General features: G+C 40.2%; 1 protein-coding gene across 4 annotated transcripts in view; it reads left to right on the forward strand.

Annotated features, from left to right (window-relative positions):
- adarb1b (adenosine deaminase RNA specific B1b) overlaps positions 1-19,520 on the forward strand; it is a 126,454-nt gene that overhangs the window by 46,480 nt on the left and 60,454 nt on the right. For 3 of the 4 annotated variants that reach the window (XM_061053803.1, XM_061053800.1, XM_061053801.1), the window contains one exon: positions 4,310-4,392. The gene's annotated coding sequence lies outside the window, so the exon portion shown is untranslated. The remainder of the gene's footprint in view (positions 1-4,309; positions 4,393-19,520) is intronic. The other variant, XM_061053802.1, reaches the window with a different exon arrangement.

Consider the following 19,520-nt stretch of genomic DNA (forward strand, 5'->3'; position numbering starts at 1 on the left):
ACATCTGCCACGGTGTTTGACTGCTCTCGTGGATCTGCAGAGGTAGTTGAGGAGAATGCGGAGTCTGTGCAAAAACACCACTGAATCAGGGGCTGGATTGAACAAGATTTGCAGCTGCTGAGAATTTTGCAGCAGACTTAGCATCAGGCTGCAAACAACTGTCAGGATGAAGCACATGATGCAGATTCATCCTTCTGCTGGGGGGGGGGGGGGTATAGGGGTCAACTCTATGGTACAAGATACACCCCATCATTTCAGCAAAATAATGCGTCCCTCTCAATTCAGCGTTGTAATGAGATTTAATTTTGTTACATAGTTGTGCTTCACTCCAGACATTCTCATAGCTCCAAAGTGAGCAACCTTCAACCTCCGCTGTCACTGCTAGCCCTCACACTCCTTTTCTACTGCTCTTGATAGTTAGCGGAGGAGGCAAGACAGATTCCCCCACAGCGGAGAGAAGCCGTGGCTGTGAATGTTCTTCAAGTCACACTGATCTATTCACTCCTGCTACAGCTAAATTAGCTGTAGCGCCCTGAGAGAAAGGCTGCACAAGTGTTAGCTTAGCCTGTCCCCGTTCTTTTGTTGCATTACTTTTATCACACGATACAAGAGAGAGAAAAACGCAAGGTGAGTCATGGAAACTCACGGCTGACTTATGTAACAAATCTAACTCTTTATAAGCATAAACAACCAAAGCTCTTTCATATTCTGCTCTATGTTCATTACCTTGTTATTCTTTGTCTGGAAAACATTCCTGCATGCATCTTACATCATGACATAGAGCTGAAAAGTGTTTATAATAACAAATACTGTGTATGGTAAGTTAATGCAGCAAGACCATCTCAAAGTAAGTTCCCTGTTTATTGGATTCACAATCTTTCCAGTGCAGCACAAAAAAATCTGTTATATCAACATTACATCAGCCCTGATACTTGTGAGCCAGATACAGTTTGGGTATATAATGGTGAATATGAAGAGCAGAAGGGATGGTGACGTTTGATTCAGTGGGCGTACCATGCAGCCAGGGGCGTGTCCAGAGGGGTTTCCAGGGGTGGCATGGGCCCCCCTAGAAGTCTGATTAGCCACCCCAAAAATCCTAAACTGTGGCTATTTACCCTGTCAGAGGCGGGACTTGTGTTTTATTCAAATATGTCTTATGTATGTCTTAAATATGAGTCGGGCAGCGGGACTAACAGCGCCGCAAGCTAGCCTCACAACTTTCCCTGCAGCAGGCTGAGAGCTCAACTACCGTACTGTAGCTAGTAGGAGTGCAAACTCCCAAAAGTGAAAACAGACGGAACTAAAGAGCGACACAGTTCAATCTTTTTTTTCTCTCTAAGAGACCTTCAAAACAGGGTGCGACTTATATACCGAATTTTACGGTGATTTGTAATTTGTGTGTTAGTACGCATGTCACACTTCAGGCCACACCTGCATAAGTCAGTGCCTCTGTTGGGCCACCCCAGTCAAATAGGTCTGGACATGTTTCTGCTTGCAGAAAAGTGAAGGGGAGGTGTTTAAATATATGATTTATGTATATGAAGAATTTAAAGAGTGATGAAACTGCACAACTGACCCACACTGTTCAGACATTGAGCTCTTGCCTGATATCACCTGAGCTGCGTGCATTGGTACTAAAATGTGTAAGTCTAAAATTCCTCCGGTCACCTTTTCTGCACTTTGTTTTTGACACAGACAGCGATATATGCATGTTAAGTAATATGAACATGCACATGTTGCATGGAAAAATATGTAAATCGGGGCTAACTTTGTGGAAGGTGACTCCTGAGTAAGATATCCTTGTAGTTTTGAAAGGCAACAAAACACCTTGGTGGATGTGTTGAATACAGATAATGCAGACACACACACACACACACACACACACACACACACACACACACATATTCATATCCACAGGACATTGGCGAGTGTGGTCGACTGTGTCCACGTTGCCCATATGTCAATGCAGATACCATATGGTGTGGTACACTCACCCCACTAGCCTGTTTTAAAAAGGACAAGCTTAGTCTTTTGAGAAAGAGTTTGTTCTGTTAGAGTATAAAACAAGGGGTGTTAAGTTCCTCGATTACTAGGGGATGAGGTTAACAACAACTAAAAAAATGAAAACAAGGAATAAGAGACCTGCAATTTATGAGAAATAAAGTTAATTCATTAGAAACAAATTAATATTGATACACAAATCAACTAAATACAAACCTCTCTCCAAAAACAAGTTACTTGACGGTATCTTCAGTCCAGCATTATGTTTCATTTGTAAAGTATATTCCCATTTAGAGCAAACTGATGATAAAGTAGTGAATACTATAGGTTGTGGCATGATTGACTAGTTGCTACCAATAACCACTAAATAATTGTACTAATATTTACAAAACCCCCAAAGATATGCAGCGTTGACTCCATAAAGCCAATATTACAACAACTTCAATTCTAAACTTGAGTCTCCAACAGTAGGGCACAAACCAATGGGTGACATCACACTGACTGTGCCTGTTCTTTTAAATAGTGTATTTAGTGTAAGCTGAAATCACCATGTTAAAACTCCAGTGAGTACGTTTGGGTTTATGTTGATTTTGGCGCCCCCCCTGTGGACAAAGTGGTATCCTTTTTCTCTTCGCTGTTTTGCTTTGTACATGTATAAATATGGGTTTGCAACAAAAAAAAAATCTAATTTTTTTCAATGCCATGTGTATCGGTCACGGAAAATCTTTCCTGTGGATAATGTAAAGGCTGTTTCTGCAGCATGCTGTTAATCAACTGATATTACACCTACCCCCAGCACAGCGGTTTCAGGCAGTCAAATAATTATATAGAAATAATCTTTACGCTGATGGTTTCATTTGCAGATCTTAAGAGGCAGCAATTATAATTATTTTAGGGTATTTCCTAACCAGCTTAAAACTACTCACATGACCTTTAATTTTCAGAATATGTGAAGTTAAACAGCTACGTGTTCTTCTGTTGTCTATGTGTGTGAGTTTGTATCATATTTAAATGCGCTACTTACCGTATACTACTCTTGCCTGAACCTGCCTCTTTAGATCTTTTCTCCACATGTCTCTGTGTTTCAAAGATTGTGCAGTGAGAGACAAGTGACTTGATTTTATTTATCTGGAAGCCTCTGACTCAGGTTGAGATCATACCAAACCTTACAAGTGTCACCTCCGTTTTTGTTGTCAAGAAGGCCCCCTGTCCCTGTGCCTGTAACAGTGGGATCACTGTCACTAATGGGATTGGACAAAGGGGCAGCATCTGCTCCTTTTTCGGGCACCTCTCTGGGTGCCTTGGCCATTTACTGCCGCTGTGTTGTTAGCTCTGTTGTTAGCTCTGTTGTTAGTTCTGCTGTTGTAGTATTGATGTGCGTGGTGCTGGTGAGAGTCATGTTGCCAAGAGAAGGGATCAGCTAGCCTGAGGTTTCTTCTTATGTTGTGGTCATATGAGACATCCTAACTGCCTGTGGAGATATTGGCCTGGTTTTTCTTCATTTCCGCTCCGTGTTGCGTGTGCGGCATCCCCTCAAAAAGTCATGCCAGCTCCTTTTAAGAAGTCATACACCCTGTGCGTGACTGAGGTTGCAGTTTCAGCATTACAGATTTATGCAGGTTCACTCACTTAAACCAGACTTCTATCATTGCTTTAAAATGTGTGATGGCTTTATTTTTTTATGAAATCCAACAACATCATATGTATTTTATTTTTTTGTACATGTAGTATATATTTAAAGCGGCTAAGGAAATATTATTCCACAATGAAGTGGTTGAAATAACTTCTTTGACTGCATGTGACTATCAATATTTAACTGATGAGTTCATGTATTTCAACTGTTAAGAAATTGGATCCATTCTGTTTAAAACCGGTTTAGCTTGAACCTAAGCGGCCAGTCACAATGCCCGTACGAACGAGGGTCATCTGGGTGCTGCATGTCTTATCTGCTCACCGAGCGACAGTCTCTTGTTCAGCCCTCTAGCACAAAACACACCGACTGAGAGAACGAGTTAGAGCCGCTGTCAGGAAGCCCTGAAGGCTAACTTCTATCAGCTGTGCTTTTTTTTTTTTCTCGAAGGAGTGAGAAGCGCTGCTTAGCGACAGAGCAAAGTGATACGAGGCGATAGAAGGAGAGAGTGGGAAGGTTTCACATTGTACATGTTTAACTTACTTACCAAGGCCTTTGTATTCATACTTGACATAAAAAACTGTCAGCTTATACTGATGTATGATTAAGTCCTGAATACTGAAGTATTTGTGCCACATCGTATATACATTAATTATGTATTTTATTTTGTTTCTGCAGGTGCAGTGTTTGGCTTTTGTGGACTGCAGAGGATCAGAAAATAACACATCTTTGCCCTTGACTACTCAGAGATCTACTGTACGGTAAGTTCAGAACTCTTGATGTATGACTCGTTTAGTATGAACACATCCACAATGCAACTTTGAGTTGCAAACATTGCCTTGCTTTCTTGCAGAGAGAAATGCAAACAGTGACAAAATCCCTAAAAGGCAGCATGCTTGGTGGACATACTGTGCCCACTTGACAGCAGGACAACCCATTTCCCTGTTTTTTTTTTTCCAACTTCAACAGAACATGTTCATGAAGACAGACAGCCATTGATATCTCATGAAAAACAAATTCAGTAATATGTCTTTAAGTTTCAGTGTTCTAGCTCCACGACTCGATTCAACCATCAAGTTGCTCCAGTGACTGATAGCCTAACGAGGAGTAACATTACGGATCATTCAGGAATGAGGAGGGTTCAGATTCAGTACGAGACACACTTCAAACACAGCGTTGTAACCTATACGTGGCACCCTGTGCCAACTCCCATCACACTTAGTGTTCACCTTTTGCATAGAGGTGAACATATGCAGGGTTTCTTTTTTTCTCTTTCCTATCTGGAGACTTCGAGGAGTACAGTTGATTCACATCTCTGCTCCAGTGTGGCTATTTTTAGCCTGTCTCAAATATCAGGGGATCCTGGACTCTTCTTCCATCCATCTCTTTTTTTGTCTCTCCCCCCCGTGCCTGTCTCCTCCACTTACCCCTTTTTAGATTGAATCTCAAAACCTGTGCACTGTTGTGTAAGAATGCTTAATTGCAGAGCCTGAAGATACATTGCGTTCAGGATTTGCAGTATGTACCCGTGTCCCTTTGTCCCATCCCTGTTGTGGTGACTCACTCACTCAAGATGAATATCACTTTATTCATCACTGAGAGTACTACTCGGCCTGAGAAAATGGTTGTATAATATCCTCTCTGGCCCTAGAAGAGCTTTGAAAACAATGACTGTAATGATGTCATAGTGATGAAAATTGTATCGTTGTTACAAAACTATGATTGTAGGTTAATATTTGATGCTGCATTGTGGGAAGTGTAGTTTCTAGTTGGGGTTTTCTTTAAGCTTTTAAGGAAAGAAGTTGGCCTTTTTTTCTTCTTTTTTACCAGTTCTGTCTCTTTTTTTTTCAATTTTTTCCCCAATATGAACAACAATTTTCTGCATGTTCAACTCTAAATCCCTCACATTCTTTTTCTTCTTCTGTATTTTAAGTGGCACGGAGCAGTTATTGTTGGTAGAGAGCCAGGGAAAGCTCAGACACTGGTGTTGTTACTGACAAGAGGCGACGTTTAGCGCCCTGCTTGGACTTCTCTTAAATAGTCTCCACTTTCCTGCTGGCTGCTAGAGGGAAGGAGCTGTCAGGTAAATAAGGAGGGCAGCCTTGAGAAGATTCTGATCACCGCAGGTTGCAACACGGGGGCTGTGCTCGTTGGCGCTCAGGTGACAGCACCATGCTGTCTTTTAAGGACTTTCTTTATTCTTCCTCGTGTAAAAGTAGAGAATGGTACTTAAAATCTTGTCAGCTTGTCCTGGTTCTTTCATCCTCTAATAAAGTAGACATTCTTTAAATCGCATACAGCATGACAAGCTCAGCCTCAGACATGCACGGCAAACAAATATTTCACATTCAGCTATAACCACATGTTTGTTTGCTTACATTTAAAACTGCAAAACCAGGCCTATATATGCCTGCAGTTGCACCAAACAAACCTGCAGCTGCTAATCTCCATTAGTTGTAATGCAGAAAAATTCAGTATGAGCTGACATTTGTGTGTTCATAGCAACAACATTCCTGTAGCCTCTGCGGTTCCAAACACAACCCGTGGCATTCTGCCCTCCTGCTTCCACCTCACCTCCATTAATTTAATGAATATTTAGCGCAGTGTTGGCGAGACTCATCGAGCCACAGTGACTGCGTTGCTGCCTGTGGCACCGCAGTTGCAGATTCTTGTTTACAATTCAGTGACTTCCTAATGCTTGTAGTGTTTTAATTTGTTTTTGTAGCCTTTATTGGAACACGAGGGCGCCGCATGTTTAAAGAAAAGGGCAGACGTTTTTACATTTAGACCAAAAATTGCTAAAGGGCTCTCTGATCCCTGAGATAGTTTGTGTCAGCTGCAAGAGCAACTGCCGCATAAATCCATTGTGAAAGCACTAAGTACAATTTGTCTGTTGTCATTGTTACAGCATACAGTGATACAGTGATACCTGATACAGTGTCAGGTCCACACTGAGTGATGGAGGATGAGACTGTGAGCAATAATAACACACCTTGTTTAATCATTTTTCTCCTGTTGCTGCTACAAAGGGTGCTGCCTCCCATGATTCAATCTTTATACCGCTAGAAACTAGGCCAGCGATATTTCTTCACTGTCATGAACACACGGTTGTTTTTCTGCATAAGAAGTGCAAAAGTGAAATGGGAACTGCTGGAAGGATGACCTTTGGTCCCACAGATGGGACTGAATTCAGGGTTGTGTGTAACGGTGTCTCCAAAAGGCCTGTGTGTATTAGACTGAGGCGAAGTCTGCTATGTGGCTGGACAAGTCAGAAACATGCCTTTGAGTCATAGAAACATATTTATAAATGTATGCCAGGGGGTTTAAGCTTATTCCCAAGCAGCCAGGGGTGATGATAAAACAAAAAGAAGAAGCTCATCTTATTCTCTCACTTCAGTTCAAGCCTTTCAGATCAGGGCATTTTAAAATACAGCACCAAAGATATCCTCAGCTTATATATTTCATGCAGCGGCTACCCCTCTGGACATTAATATGGTGGTGCAGTTGAAATTTTGATAGCAAAGCTTTTGGGCTCTGCCCCACATTAGTGAAGGACCATTTAAAAAAAAGCAACATTTCTGAATCATTTATTGGGTTCTAGCCTCCGGAAATGATCAGAGGAATCAAAATAATTGAATAGGAGATGATATTGCTCTCTACTAAATCATCTTTTTGACAAGTTTCTGTCAATGATTTTTGGAGGTAATGTCTAATGCAAAGGGGCATGACACTTTTGACCCCTGCTTTAGTTAAAGTGATCATGTATTTGTTAATATTTTGTCAAACTGCCACCGTTAAAACTGTGCTAATGAAGACCTACATTAGTACAACCAGATGTAAACTCATGCACTTCTCTAGAAACACACGTTATGAGCCCTTGAAGGCGCCTTTGGATGCGCAGTATTCTTTTTTAAGTGTGAGTAGAGATGTTTTTAGTTCGTCTTGTCACTTTTTCTTGATTTTGGCGCCCCCTCTGGACAAATCAGTACCTCTCATTGCCTTCTAATCTTGTACATTAAATGTATCATAGTGGTTTTTTTTTTTTTACATAAAATCTCCACTTGCTGCCTGTTAACAGTCAGTCCAATGACTGCTATTTTTTTTGCAATGGAAAATATAAATAAAGTTTATTTCTGCAGTGTGCTGATAACTTCTCGTGTGACACCTACCCCACGGCAGCAGTCTTAGGCATTAAGAATAACTATATCAAAATGGTCTATCTTGACGCCCATGGTCTTGCTTGCTTTTGGAGGTCATCAAGAGGCATCAGTATTAATTATTTACCAGCTCAAACCTCCTTACAGGAGCTTTAAAGAATATAAGAGTACATAGTCATGCGTGACCAGCAATCATGATTTCAACTGCGGAGTTGTAGTCCCAAACTTGTACATGCAAGATGTAGCAGCTCCTATATTTGGCCCGCCCTTCCGTCACTTCTATTGGACAGCTTGGTAAAAAGTGACAATGACCAATGGGTTTTTGCCCACAGATGAACATCCATCGTTTTTAGCAACCAGGAGCATTCACAAAAAGCATTCAGTGCTCAGTGCATATTTAAAGCACAGCACCTTGTTAAGATGTTAAGAGTTTGAAGCACCAAAATAACACACTCTCTTTGTAAATAATTGAAAAAAATACATCTGCGTAAGAATTTGATTATTTGAATTCAGAAAAACATCAAAACACAATGTTACTTTAGGCAAATTTAGAAGTAAAGAGCTTTGTTTTTTCCTGTAACCTAAGCAGTTATATCTACTACAATAACTTGCATCCTGTTATTTACGCAGTAGTATTTTTGATTCATGTCTCTTCCTCCCCTCTTATGGATTTCAAAACCTCCATCTGCACCAGTTTAAAGGGGCCTGTCCTTCCTGGAACTAGCTAGATGTAACAGATGGTTGACATATTTTCAAGGCTCCCACATTACAAACAAAATGCTGGTATGGTGACCTTTATTCACCTTGCATATAAAATATATGATCTCTGCAACATTGTCCCTAGGAGTGTAAGCACTAAGATTTTTTAAACTGCTGAGGCTGATTCCCTTATTATGTGCAGTTTGTAAGATGTTCATACATAAATTGAGTTGATATGATCTAGGAAAACAAAACAGAGTTTAAATGGTCGGTGTAGAGGAAAAGGTGGGTTATAAGGCAAAGAGACTTGATTGCCTTAAACTGGCTACTGCTCAAAAGTTCCTTCAAACATCAATTGTTTTGTTTTTTCAGCAGATTCTGATTCTCATCAATCATTTCCCTCGTGTGTTTCTTTTGGAAAGCGGTGGATTTGGCCTATTTTCTGTCAAGCACAGTCATGCAGTCTAATTTGAAAATACACACCAGCATTCTAAAATATCTTAAAATAAATCATGCATTATGATTTAGCTGAATTATGTTGATGTACTTGGCTTCTCTCTCTCTTCAGATGCTGCAGCAGCATATGTTCTTTGCAGTCCAGTAGCCACAGTGCTTCACAGCACACTGTATCACACTGATTAGCATTTATTTATATGTGGAGAATCCATCTGGAGGGTACCTGTGTTCTTTCACACTCCGCACCCACACTCTGGTGACCTGTTTCTCACTTAATCTCTCCGTTCCTTTTCAACCCTCACTTGCTGTCATACAAACAAAAACAGACACGTACGCTGCTTTCCATCCCTGCCTGTGACCAGTCAGGAGATGGATGGATCTGGTATCAAAGCCCACATTTGTTTTGGAACCTCGAAGTGGAAGCGGTGACCAGATGTGAAAACAATGTAGTCACCGAGGCGAAGCCGCAGCAGAGGCTGCTATCACAGATAGTGTAGATTCAACACAGCACAGTCGGCCTGCTTACTGTCTCAGTGACATCTGTTTTACACTGAACAAAGTACAGATGGGTGGTGGTGCATCTGGAACAGTGATTAAACTTTATTTGACTACTATGGTAGGTTTGTGTTTACGTATCTTGACAGAAACACCAGAGCTGTGTACTTCTTCAGTAAATGATGAAGTGTTATTATTCGGCACTGGCATGTTGTGTACATTATTTGAATGATATGATTATACAGTTGTGTAAGATGTACTGTAGCCTTTATTAAACATGGACATAATGACGTCACCCGTTGGTTTCTGCAGAGTTGTTTTGAAGCCTGACGGTCTTGGTCGCAATAGTCGGAATGCTATCTCAACTTAACATCTGATTTTCAAACTAAAAACCGGCAAAGAGCTGGTACTGAGATGGCCTTAAGCCTCCTGGAAACCAGCAACAAAGCGTGCTGATCATACACTGTAAATATTAATGGATGAAGCCTGAGTGACGTCAGCCGTCTGTTAAGGCAGGGGGCTCTGGAGGCTCATCGGCAGTAGTCACCATGTTGGGAATGCTGTCTCAATCTCACTTTCATTAAACCTAATGACAGACTGAGAGCTAGAGATGAGGCAGGTTTTAAGCCTCCTGACAAACCGATACATTGCGCCCACCTGTCAGTCATGTCAGATAAGAGCCTAACTGTGGATAACACATATTGTCATAAAATCCAAATGGAGCCGTTCAAAAAGAAGAAGAAAAAAAACAATACGGTGTGCAAATGAGGAGAATAACTAATCAGACCTATTTTTTTTGTATTTATGCTGTGAAAACTGCTTTTTTGCCTGTTGTGTGTATGTTTGAGTTCCTGGAGCCAGCCTCAAGCAGACTCTCAACGAACTGCAGGATTTTGCACTTCTGCATTCAAGACCAGCGGTTGCCGCTTGGTACTGAGCTGTTAGTCTACTCAGCCACACCCCTATTTATGACCTATGCCCCACAGATGACTTATACAAAAATAGTTGGTACAAAAAATAAATTAACTTTTAAGATTGAAACATGTTTTTTTTTAAAACCAGTTTTTAGGCATGCCAGCATTTATTTCTGCTGTACAAATTGGCTTTTTGATACAGGATTTAATGGGGATTCCCTGGCTTTTGAAGACAGCCTCTAGTGGACACTCAAAGAACTGCAGTTCTTTGCAGTTTTCTTATTGGCTTCATTTGCTTTCACACCAAAGGTTGTTGGTATACAATGGCCAACATTCATTTATTCAACGTATCCCCCATTAAAACCAACCTTTTTAAAATGTATTATTAAATTAATGACCTTTTGCTACAGTAAACCTCTCCTCCAAACAGCAACTGTCCACTCATAGCTGAACAACTGTAACCTGGCACAGCAGGCCTGATGAGCTTTGGATTTCCCAGAAGTGGCGTGCAGGTGGCTCTACCAAGAAAGAGAAGAGACCGGCTCTGACTAGTGATGGACCTGACTACTTAACTTTTTTTTTTCAGGGGGGTGAATAGATATGATAGGAAAGTTCAGTTCATTACTTGAATTCTGTTTGCGTTATTACTTTACATGGTGCATGGTTGTCCTGAATGCAGGATCACAGTTCTGATTTGGGTTAGTTAACTCTCCAGCACCCTCAGCCGAGCTTGTTACCCGAGATAGCCCTTCAACTGCAAATGACTACACTAAGCCTTTGTCCCCCTCTTAAGGTGAAACATACAGTTTGACATAAAACGTCTTGCTTTAATATGAATCATCGACTAGTTAAAATGCTGAATTTTCCCCTGAGATATGTAGCCTGTAAGCCTCCATCTTTTAGAGTTATATCATGTTGGAAAGATTTAAATTCTAAAATAAATGTTAATTACTATTTCATCCCTGTGGTGTTTTAACATTCTTTTTTGGTTTCATTAGATTCTAAAATTACAAACATTGCTAAATTAATAAAGGTAATGCAGCAGCCACAATGGCCTGCAGTCATCAGAGATAGCTTTATTTAAACACTTGTGTGTACTCTGACCCACTAATCAGCCACCTTACCGAGACAAATCGGATTGTTTTGGTCCAAACTAATTTTCCTTACAACCCCCCCCCCCCCCCCCCCCCAAAGCCTAGCAGGACAGAGAGACTGTGATTTGATCTTCCTCACCTTGATCAGATTACACTCTGGAATTAGTATAATTACAGCTGTCACTGATTAATGGGGAAGCTATAATTAGCACGCTAGATATACGGCGTCTGTGAGTGTGTGTGTGTGTGATAAAGACTGAATGGATCTGGATTTATTTTTGTACAAGCGTGAAGAAGTTTAGGCATATGCATTCTCATGTTCTTGCTTGTAGTGCGTGTTAACAGTAGTGTTAAAACACACGAGAAGATGCAGATGAAATGGTTGTTAATGTGGAATCGGCTCAGACTTACAACATAATTATACTCCACTCATTATCACTCAGATCCTCAGAGAATCAGTGTGAACGTCAGAAAAGACAGGGTGCTGAAACACATCAGAGTGAGACAGCTGGGAAACCCATCTTCATGAAGATAGATTGTATTTTTTATTTTATTTTAACTTAAACTATAGAGGACAGTTCCTCACAGACAGTTTGGCCTGATCTGTCTTTGATTTGCATTTGTTCATCTTATTAACCTTTCCTGCCTACCTACTCAATAAGTCACGGTTCATTACAATCAGCTCTACACATGGAGATGGCTGTAACTGGTATACACGTTCTACCGCATTTAAGGCCTTTGCACGCTGAGTCGGGGGCTTTTCGGATGTGTTTTTGGATCCGTCAAAAAAAGGTTACTCATAGACACCTTGCACACTGAATCCGCTGTGTTTATATTTTTATTAATTGCAAAAATTCACAGTATCACCCATCATGCAGAGTGATCAAGATTTGAAGTTGACTTTTCACTCCTTGAAAAAAAGACAATGGGGTCCATCCACATGGAAATAACACTTTCACCTTTGAAAGTAGTCGACAGGTTGGGCTGCTCGATTATGGCAAAAAAAACAAACAAATGAATTCATTTGATATTGTGATCTCGATTGTTAAACATGATTACTCATTGATTTGACAAAATCGGCATCACATGCATGAATTCAACTTAAACACTCATAACACATGCTCTCCTTTATAAGCAGAGGGTTTAGTTTCTATAAGATGTCTCATTTTTGATGGCTTCTTACTTTCATGCCAGCACTTCACTGCACACAACACACTGAGGTTTTTTGTCTTCTTTTTTCCAATATGTCTTTGTACTGTAGAGACTGTAGAAACAGTCTGATCATCTTCAAGGTTTTTATTTATGTCCCTGACTGACGTGACTCTTGTGATTGCTGCCATGTTTTTAAGATGTCTACAAACTTGTTTATTTTTTGAAAAGCTGCTTTGGGATATTTGTTAAGTCGGTGATGAAAGTAAATTTGTGTGTCGTCTGCATAATAGCATTTCTTTCAACAAATAGCATTTTTCTCAACAAACCCAAAGTAGCAATCTTATTGGATATACATAAGCATAATTTAAAATCCAGATTTAGACTGTGTAAAGTAGACATTACAATTCTCCAGATTAATAGGTTGTGCTGTAGTTTAACAGATATACATATGAAATGTGAGTTAAATTTACATAAAAAACCTTTTATGTTCTAGGCATACAAATTGATTTGTTGGCAGACTGCATGTGTGAGTTGACACTGTTTTTTTTTTTGGTTTTTTTCCCACTGTTTTACCAAATGTCTGCTTTTATTTGGTGATGTGATGGATTTGCGATTGCCACTGAAGTTTGATGACATGCTCATCCTTGTAGCAGTTTGTGGATGATCGGTTTTGAGATGAGAATGAGTATTTCCATCGCAATGTGCCACCATCTGCGTGCAAATCTAACACACAGTGTCATCAAGATTTGCTGGCTGTCACTTTCCATTTGCTACAAACCCGCCTTTGCTGCCAAACAGCAGCAGTTTCATTCTCTCCAGCGGCCAACTTGTTTGTATCTTTTTATCCGCCTGTAATCTGGAGAGAGGAGGTCATGGGCCGGTGATGAAAATGGACATTTTTCTTATCCCCAAATATCCCATATTTCACGATTAAACCCTGACCCAAGTCATGTAGAGAGCAGTGCAGTGTTGCTAATAGTTTACCACCAGCCATAGAATATAAATCTGTTCTAATTTGGCTTAGAAAGCATTTTGCAAGCATGGCTGGTGACCGATTCTGAGATTTCTGCTTTGCACTTAAATGAATCAGTGGGTTTCCCCCCCTGCCTCACTGCCGGAGCAGTCAATAAAACAAGATGGATAGTATGGAGCAGCTCTTAGAGACGCAGAGGAGGGATAAAAAGGCAGCGATAAGAGATTGAACTGCAGGTTTTCAAATATTAATAGTGATGGAGTGTATATCAGACATTGTGCATGCATGAGCTACTCATGTGCACTCCAGGTTTTCAACAAGCTTAGCACCCCCTTCTGCCCCGCAGCAAACCCCTCAGTCAGTAAGCGAGGGTAGCCAAGCAGAATGGAACAACAGGGAGATGGACAGGATGGCCAAAACAGATGACGCAGGTTTTACAATTACCCCAGTGACTGAGACGCTTCACAGATCTGTGTATTGATCTCTTTGCACTATCTCAATAAAGTCCCAAATATAACACAATCGAAAACAATTCAAAATACAAAAAATACAATTCCTACCTTTTAAAATGATGTGTTACCAAAAATACAATTCTGATTATTGTCTCGAAACCAAACTATGAGTCTATATTTGTAATGTACTTAACACTACTCTATAGCTTGAAGGGTGACTTGATAAAGCTCGTCACGGTGTTGTTAATTGTACAAGTTGCTTCGACTCGTACTTTTAAAAAAAAAGAAGAGTGAAGCAACTTTCAAAAAACCAACAGTGCTTGAAGTTGTACTTGAATAGTATCCATAACAACCGGGATGACTTTGTTGGCTGCAGAAGCTCTGGAGTTAGCATTAAAGCTAACTTTATTATTTAACAACAAAAACATTTAAGAGTTTCAATAAACTAATACAAAACTCATATCAGGGCACTTCATACAGTCTCTTTGTTCAACACAGTGTGATTTGTTGCAGCAATGCTTTAGAAGATGTTTTACCCTAACCTGTTCTGTTCTGAATTTTGCTGCTCCATGTCAGTTATGTGTCAATCCAGCAGTGTTAGCGCTAACTTAAAGAATATGCCTTGGCCATTACAAAAAGCTTTCCATAATGCCACTTTCACAGCAAAATCTTAAATTTGCTCACAGCAGCTAATATTTCCATCAGTAAGCTCGACTGTTAACATTTAAACAAGCAACACTGTCGCTGCTCAAACCCCTGTGTGCGTGTTCGTGTTTCTTGTGTGTAAATTTAACATTTGGTCGGATTCCATTTCCATTCTGATTTTTCTCGTGCTCAGTATTAATGAATTTTATTTCCAATTAAGATTGTAATTTTAAGATATTTAAAAAAAAATGAAAACACTTTATTGGCAGGGGAAACCCCCCCGACTATCACCATGACAGATTGTTCTCCACAGGTATACCACACCACAGTGCCACAAACAACATGATCCACTGCTGTCTCTCACACAGTGACAAATGCAATACTGCCAGTGTGGAAACATACATTTGACATTGTATGTCAATGTTCCTCTCAGGAAAGTTAAATATGTGCATTGCCCAAAATAGGCAATACTCTGTAAAAAAAATAGTCTCTAGTTTAAAAAAGGCATTGAAACTATATAAATATATTTGCTGTACCAAACTAAGATTCGCTGAATATCAATGTGTCTCCAGTGATTTTGATTGAAATACTTAAAACACAGAAACATGGGGTGAATATTTATATGGGAGTGTTATATATAAAACATTAAGGCTTGTAATGAAATATTTAGTTTATGGTGTTCAATTAATCATGTTTCTAATTTGACTTTATTTTAAAGCACACATTCACTACAGATAATTATCCTGTCCAAAGTCCTACAAATCCACCTGAAGTCCTTTTTAAAATAAGAATTGATTGTTCCAGTAGTCGGTGTAGTGAGTGTGAGCAGGGTTTGTTTGTGTTTTATAAGATCTTTCTGTGAATTATATTTATAGTAATGTTGTTTACTCCCTGCAGCAGTGGGCACTTTGAACATGGGTTTGTCATGGCAGGAGTTTGTTGTCACACTTATCAGAGAAATTATCTGTTATATAACATCCAAAACAGATGGTAATGCTGTGCCAAATTGACACACACATGCACACACATATTTGCCAACAGCTAAAGCTTTTTCAAAAAGATAAAGTCAGAATCATACTTGGACTATAGATGGGTATGTGTTAAGTTTTTAGGAACAAAGTTCATTATTTGCTTTTAATTTTTTTGCTAATCTTTAGACAAAGCCAGTGTTTTCTACACCCAAATAAGCTAACAACATTAAACATGTAATTTTTTTGCCTTTTCTTCCAATGATCATTGGGGCAGTGCTAACAATAAGAGTGTTCTTGGGCGTCAACATTTCAGTGCACACACACACCACAGCGGCTTCCTAACAGTGTGACCATGATGGTGCTAAGCCTCATGCTGTTTACCCATTCTGCCATAGCGAGGTTTCTTCGAGCCTGTGAAGTTCACTGACAAAATTAGCACAGCAAATTAGCACTGATGAATCACTCATTATCAGCTTTGTGTATGTTGGCAGGAGCTGGCTTTTGTGGGCTGCGTTGCTTGTTCAGGTTTTTCTATTTACAGGAAAGCAAATGCTGCAAACCCCAAATAATGATGTGTGAAATTTCAGTTTGTTTTCATGATGAACAGAAGGTGTGTGGTCATGAATATTTTTCACAGCTTTCGACATCGACTTTGCATTTGTCAATATCAGGATACAGGATAAAAATCTTGCTGATCATTGCAGAAATATAACTTTTTTACTGATGCCAAATTTTGTGTGTCTCTTCTTGAAGTTTTTATGTTTGGTTAAGCCAAATTAATGAAGCTCCAATTCACACAAGCTATACCGCAGCAGAGAGGCTCTGAATTTCCAAAATACAGCCAAGTTTCGCAGCAGTGGTTTCCTGTAGTGTCCATTGGGGAGAGGACTGTCAGTCAGGAGGTGTCGGTGCGTAAAGTTTTGGACAGCATTTCAAACAGCAGCAGCACTTTAGAGGGCCTGCTGCATCTACTAAGTGTCAAAGAACAACCCACTGTGTTACTCACAGGAGATCTCCTCACTTTGCAGTTTACTTTGGAGTTTATTTGTTCATTGTTTGGGCGCATTACAAATATGTTCAGGGGCTTTAAACAAAGCACTATTGGGCAGATTTGACAAGCAGCTTTAACCCGAGCCAAGTGGGTTACAATAAACAAGAGGACCAGATGAGTCAGGATTGATGTAGCTCTCACAGTTTCATTAGAAAATGCCTTGATCTGCTCTGATATTGATGTTGCAGATGGCTAAAGAGGCTCCTATGAAAACACTTTTTCCCCCCAGTTTTCAACACCAATAGAAGATCGACCTTAGGAATTATTCAAGAACAATTCATTTTCTTAACCAACTCCAGTTCTTCTGCAAGAGTTGTCAAACACATGTCTGTCTCTATGAAGAAACCGTTCCCCAGGGCCTGCTGCTTTCCTTTTCCACTTACCTTTTTCTCTTATTTCAAAGCATATGTACATTCCTACATGTCGTGATGTTGCTGAATGCCATTTGTGACTGCTCAGTCAATACATAAAAAATGTATGTGATGGAATGACAAATTGCCTCGTCTTGAATGTTGCATGCAGGAAATGACAGACATTTGCTGGCATATTTAAGTGCACGTCTAAGCAGTCAGATAGCATTATTCACCGTTGGTTGGCTGTTGACGTAAACATGATCGTAATACATCAAGTGGCAGAGCTGATCCTCACTCTTTGACTCTGCTAACCCCTGACATGGAAGTGGTCCTTGGTTTCTTCTGCGTTTTTCCCTAACCAGTGCCGGTGTGACTTTGACCGAGCATTGCCCCGTTGTGTATGGGTAGACTGAACAGTATACCGTGGTGTCGTCTTGGGTGAATGAGGAATGAATCAGTCGGGCTAAGCTCTTCTACCGTTGGGTGTCGTCACAGGCCCTGGGTGAGCTGTAACGGGAACCACAACAACAAAAAAACAGCCTTGGCAGCTCATGACCTCATTGTCTATTCATGTCAAAAACGCTGCTGCCAACAGTCTGTTTGCCTGCGCCTGTTTCTGCCCCTGCCCACCTTTTAACAGTTAGTTTCTCCCATTATGTCATTTCATTTTAACTCCGCTGTGCACACCTCTCCGTGAACCTTTTCAAATCGCAAGCGCCATTTGCGTGTGGAGATAACAACAGGGTATCATGCCCACTCTTCTGGCCTGAGGACATTTAAGCAGAAATTCACACCTTGTTCAAGTGTTCAGCATTTTTCAGTACACATTATTTTTTATCCTCTTTACCTCAGTGGTTCTTTTTTGTGGGTCGTATTTGCAGCATGATCATGATGACCCAATCTTCTTTTAGAAAACTAGTTACATAAATATGGTATTTAGCATTTAACCACACCGGTGCCAGAGGGTCAAAAGCCGTAGATAGTGTTGTACACACAAGCCAACCTCCTCATTAGGCCTGACTGGCACTACACAATATATGTGCCTTTATTGGAGAGATAGAACAGTGGATAGAGTTAGAAATCAGGGAGACCGAGAGTGGGGAATGTCATGCGGGAAAGGAGCTACAGGTCGGATTTGAACCTGGGCCGCAGCCTCCATTCATGGGGCGTGCGCACAAACCACTGCTCCACAAACACCCCAGAGTGATCCGTGTTTTAGTTTTAATAAATGTGAGATTTTCAGAGAAAGTAAATGAATAGGTTAATAATAGCACATGCAACCGAAAATAATCATTTAAAAGTATGTTTGTTTTTTAAAGATTGTTTGAACAAGTACCTTCAATGTTTTTCTTTTCCCTCAGTTTAAAATTAATCACCAAAATGTGACCCAGAGTGTGAGGCTTGGAGGTAGATTACTGTGTGTTTTTATGCAAATAACAGAACGTTGTGTCATTGAAGTCCACTCAAGTTCAATGATAGCAAATTTTACCCATAATGCTTTGTAACCCACCAGAGAGTGTCTCTCTCTGGGCTCCAAATTACCTCTAACATCTGCTGCCGGTATGTGCCACGAACAACTCGTCATCAAACACACGCACACACACACACACACACACACACACACGCACACACACAGTTGTACTCCAAAAACACCCACAAGCACCGAAGCCAAGAGACTGTCTGTTTGAATTGATTAGAGCGTCATAAGTGAAGTGATTATGTGCTTGAACAGAGATGATGGACGAAGTTGCTTTAACTGATTGTCTGTCAGGCAGTGACTTGCATGCAAATAGAGCTGAAATTTGTAGATTGTAAATTAGAATACATGGAGATAGTGTAAAAAAAAAAGTAGCAAGAGCACATTGAAAACTGAAAGAGGTAACGGCAAGAAGAATTTGGAAAACTATACAGATGCCTTTTACTGTAAAGAAAACATAGACTGTGAATAAAAATGGACAACACGTCTCATCCTCTCCTGTTTTACATAACTGAAGCCAAAATGATCTACTGGTGCTATTGAATTGTAGACACGCCTATTCCTCTATCCAAAGCACACATTTAACTACTGATAAAATGTCAAGATCCCTCAAGTCGGTACCATCCACAGCGGACCAGTTGCTTGTGTTTGTTTGAACAAGATGCTCACGTTAATGGAAAGTTTAGACTCGTGTGTTGTTGTTCCTCCTGTACTCTGCTAATCTGGTAAATATATTTTTATTTTAGAGTTTGCCCATGTTTGATCTGTTAACATGTAGGAGGCAGGTTTTATGACCTATACTGCAGCCAGTCAGCAGGGGGAGCTCTAAATCTTTTGGCTTCACTTTTAGGTGGCTCTTGTGCTGTCCATTTTTTTTATAAAGTCTGCAATAGAAACTGAGAAAGACCTAACCTTCCTGTTATTGATACTTTAAGTGTCAATAAGGACAAGTCAGGCATTGATCTGAGGTGTCGGGTTACTTTGTGTTCAAGCAGACTGG

Source organism: Labrus mixtus, chromosome 13 (genome assembly GCF_963584025.1).
Source record: "Labrus mixtus chromosome 13, fLabMix1.1, whole genome shotgun sequence".
In the NCBI taxonomy this organism is placed as follows: Eukaryota; Metazoa; Chordata; class Actinopteri; order Labriformes; family Labridae; genus Labrus; species Labrus mixtus.